A 4,998-nucleotide genomic window follows, 5' to 3' on the forward strand; every position below is an offset into this window, starting at 1 on the left:
GATGTGCAGTATGGGTTTGTATTTTTCCCATTATGGCTCTGTGACCTCTGCATTGTTTCCTTCTCCTTTGTGGAGTTTCTCTCTACTTAGCCTTCTTTGGTCATTGTGTGATGGTTTCATGTTTTTTGGTGATAGCATTCTCTCATGGCGAGAATTTTGGATGGAAGTAGTTTCTGCTAGTCTTGGTTATGGATTTTGGGCTTTCCAAGAAATTTTTGTCTCTTTTTGGCCTTTTTTTTTTGCCCCTAAACTTTCCATTTTAAAGTTCATTCCCTTTCTCATGATTTGTTTACGAGTTTCCTTTATCTATGGTGCAATTGCAGGCCCCTTGCCATGACAATCAACACCTTGAAGGCCTTCAAATTTGACCTGTGCTTGTGGTTTTTCTTTAATGGAATTTGATATTTTCTTTAGGACATGGTGTATTTTGATGCATGGGATTTGTGGAAGGATGACACAATGGTAGGAGTGTGAGCATTTATGCCATATGTTGTGGACATTGCAGAGCGATATTTTTTTTTGGAGACCTGTACCTTTGGTCTGATGTTATTGGATGTGCTTCTCTATTTTGATGACCCTCCATGTCATTACTATCTTTGGAGCCTAATTCTATAATTTATTTTGAGACTCCTATCTTCTTCAATGCACAAGAAGGCTAACCCATGGTCACAACTTTTTTGTCAGAGATCACCTTGATTATCGCTCACAATTCAAGGTCCTTGACCTTTGTCACAGGCCCAATATGCAAAAGAAAGAGTTTGGCACTTCTTTTTTGTAAGCCATTTTGAGGGATATTAAGTTACATGGCATAATTTTTTCCCATCACACCATTGATTATGGAGCTTGGAGGCATTAGTCCTCTAATTTTGTTGCTTGATTAGCACATTCATTGTGGGAGTGCATGTTCTATTGGTGGACTTTTTTTTGGCACATGTCTTTAACAGCCACCAGAATATTTTCTTTTTGGTATTGGCTTCTTGACAAATCCTTTACCACTGGCTTTATTTCCAGTACCCACAAGTTTATTCCCGGCAAAGGGCAATATTCTAGCATGTTGGACATTTTATCCACATGATTTTGGCCACCAATTTTTAATTTGGCACTGGCCCTTTGATCCGGCAATAGTGACTTTTTCATTATCTTGCCTTGTTTCCAGTGGTCAGATATTCTTTTTCTAATAGGGGTCATTTTATGGCTTTTTTTTCCTTAATGGACATTTGACCATCAACTTTGGGCTCATTACCTGTTGACATTAGTACCACACCAACATTGCATCAGCACTTCTTGTCACCTCCTCAGCCTCTGTTTAGATCCATCTTTGGTTTTTTTCTCATATCTTGGACATACAAAATCCATTATTTGTAAACAAGATATCATTAGAAAGCTGGTTTCAAGCCCATCATAGTGATATAGTTAGTTTTTTGTTTTAGTGCATTCTTGATAGTTTTTTTTGTCAAATTTAGGGGTATAGTTTTGCACTCTAGGAGGCATATCTTGAGCATTCAATTTCTGATTGGAGAATTATTTATATCATTGGAAAGCTCTTTCCAGTGATGCTAGTTGTTTTTCCAGATTCTGCTTCAGGCACATTCTATTTACTCTTCTACATTTTTGCATTCTGGTGGATAACTTGGTCATTTCAGGTCTAGGGATTGATTTCTTTGCTTTAGATGATTCGTCGTATGTCTTTTCTAATCTTTGTAGACATAGTTTGTATGCATTCTTCCAAATGCATTGAGATAAAGTGTCACTCTTGCATTTTAGGATCCTGAACATTGTTTTGAGTTAGTTGTACTCGCACTCCACTATAAAGTGCCATGGGGGGATAGTTGATTTCCTTTTAGTGCCCTCTTCCTTTCTCAAGTCAATGTACCTTCTATGACATTAGCCCCATGATGTGTCGATGCCACATGCCTTTATAGGTGTTTTTATCTCTTCCTCACTCTCGTTGTTCTTGGTTCTTTCTGCAAGAGAATTTTTTCTTACTTCCTCAGTTGCCTCTCACCTCATCCAGTTTGCATTAGGGGAGGGGTTCTTCTATTATTTCTAATGCTTCCTTGGTTCATTGGAGTGAGCTATGTATTCAATATTTGATCCTATATACTAGGTGATTGCAGTGGTTGGGTACCTATGCATTTTAGTGAGATGGATCATCTACCATATAGACACTCTTCTTGGCATTCCTACTTTGGTTGTAGCCTTCTATTTCAGAGGGGGTTCTACAAATCAGCAGTTTTGTTTTGACAAAGTTTGTGGCTTCTTCATACTTCAGTGATGTTCTTCATGATCTTCTCTTTGTTCCTATTTTCTGCAACATTCCTCTAGTTGGAGGCTTCTTCAGTCCTTCACTAGGTTTTCATCTATCTCTTTTTGGAGTAGGGTTTTCATATTGGGTTTTCTCTATTGCCTCTAGTTTACAGAGATTACATTTCATTTCATTGCATTATTGCATTGCATTGCACTTGGGTACCTAACATGGCCTAGTTGTTAGGACCCATTATGCATTTCATCATAGCTTTTGTGAGCTTAAGTACATTCCCCTTATTAGAAATATAGATGGAGTAACTAAGAGGGGGGTGAATCAGTTACCACAAAAGAAAATTCACAAATCCCTTAAATGTCAGATAAAACTAATTATTTTTGTCACTTGGTAAACATACAGAAATTGTTGTAACTCGATAGATGCAGTGTATATTATACTTATTACTGATCTTTAAGCATTCACAGTGATTACCATGCAAGCATAAAGAAATAACATGAACACATGAGACACCAAATTTAACGTGGAAACCCAATATAGGAAAAACCACCAAGTAACTAGCTACTAATTTTCACTCTTCTGAAGTGAAACCTGTTAGGAGCCAACCTGGTTAAAGGTTACAAAACACACTATTAGGTGTGATCTTGTTAGAGGATTTAATCACCCTGTTAAGAGTGGCCTTGTAAGAGGTTTTTAGAACAATTCAATGGAACTGTCACCTTGTTAGAGGATTTACAACTGGCTGTTAAACCAACTCTACTAAGAGATTTTGGAATCACTGCTACAATGGTAAGAAAGTAACAATGAAATGAACTGAATGAGATGCAACTAAATTGCTAATTACAGATCTTTATTCTAGTTCATACTAGATCCTTCCTGATCAAATATAAATTTGTTGCTCCTCAAGGATATCTAACCATGCTTCAAATTTGCTCACACTTTCCTTCTCTAAACAATCAATACACTTGCATACTCGCTCATACATTTTAGAATCTCAACTTGACCTTTAATATATACCATTCAGATTATCAAGTTGGCTCGATTACAACTTATAATCACCAATAATCATTACCTTAGTTAGCTAAAATCAATACTTGAAATAATTAAACTTTATTTCTCAAATCAACAAAATCCTTCATTAGTCGACCTTGCTCAATAAGCACTATTCCTAAAATAATTTCTTGTGTTAACCAACAGAAGCTCAATTAACACTGCGAACCTGGAAAAATCCTTTGTCAACTGAGTGAACTTGGTGACCACTAACTCTAATCATCTTTTCCTTTGTTGACCATGAGAACTCAGTTAACACTGCTTTATGCCACATTTTCCTTCAATGCCTAAGTTATCTTGGTAGACACTGTCTACGTAAAGTAATTTCTAGGAATGCTTGGTAAACATAGAGAATTGCCTTATTGACCAACTAAGCTTGGTAAGCACTGTCTACCAACTGATAGAAAATTTTTGTAACATCAAAGACAACACACAATTAAACAATTGTATCCAAAAATCTCCCTCTTTAGCATTGATCGGAACACAACATGTCATAGCACAATGAAATTTGAAGACAAGTCTTTCTTTGAAAAAAATTTTCTCCTTCTTAGATTTTATGCCACAAACTTCTCTAATACAATAATATCCCTCTGTGAAGGAATTACATAGCTTCTTCTTCAAATAGAAAACTCTCCCTCAAACAAATTTTAGAAAGATATGATAGTAAAATCTCCCTCTTTGACAACACATGCTAAAGACAACACATACCAAATGAGTATCAATGTACCTTGAGTACTGATTCATATGCAATGTTCTCTTGATTATGTTACATAAACCAATAGATCTTCAACTTGGTTCCTGTTGATGCATCACTAAAACTTTATTTTGGTGAGCCTCAGATAGGGGAATGACCCATGACTTACCTCTTAGATACAAGAATGCATCCTTTGTAATGGCTTGGTGAATATGTCTGCAATTTTTTCTTTTGTATGGACATATTCCAATCTGATTTCTTTGTCCTGCACCAATTCTCTGAAAAAGTGGTATTTTATAGCAATGTGCTTGGTTTTGGAATGCATCATTGGATTCTTTGATATGTTAATTGCACTTGTATTATCACAAAACATGACAACTATTTCTTTGATCTTAACCTGCATGCCTTCCAATAATTGTTTAAACCAAACAATATTAGAATATTTCACTATTGCTACAACATACTCTGCTTTTGTTGTAGATTGGGATGTGCAATTTTTCTTTTTGCTTGTCCAAGATACCAACCTTTTTTCCAAGAAAGAATGCTCCACCACTTGTACTCTTTCTATCATCAATGTTTCCTACCCATTGAACATCAGTAAATAAGTTTAAGTCTAAATTTACTCCAAGTTTATACCACAATCCATAATCTTCAGTACCCTTCAAGTATCTCAAGATTCTTTTGATTGCCATTATATGATTTTCTTTGGGTTTTGCTGATAATCTTGCTACAATACCAACTGCAAGAGCAATATCAGGCCTTGCATGAACTACATAGTGTAATTTTCCAATCATTGATCTATATAAGGTCTAATCTACCTCTTTTGAATTATCATCTTTGGTAAGATTTAGTCCAGTACACATGGGTGTTCCAAATGGTTTTGAATCTTCCATACCAAATTTCTTGAGTATCTCCTTAATATAAGTAGACTGAGTGATGTAGATACCATTCCTACTCTGTTGAATATGAAGACCAACAAAGAACTTAATCTCAC

Source organism: Cupressus sempervirens, chromosome 4 (assembly GCF_028749045.1).
Source record: "Cupressus sempervirens isolate cs-2001-9-10 chromosome 4, ASM2874904v1, whole genome shotgun sequence".
NCBI classification, from domain to species: domain Eukaryota; kingdom Viridiplantae; phylum Streptophyta; class Pinopsida; order Cupressales; family Cupressaceae; genus Cupressus; species Cupressus sempervirens.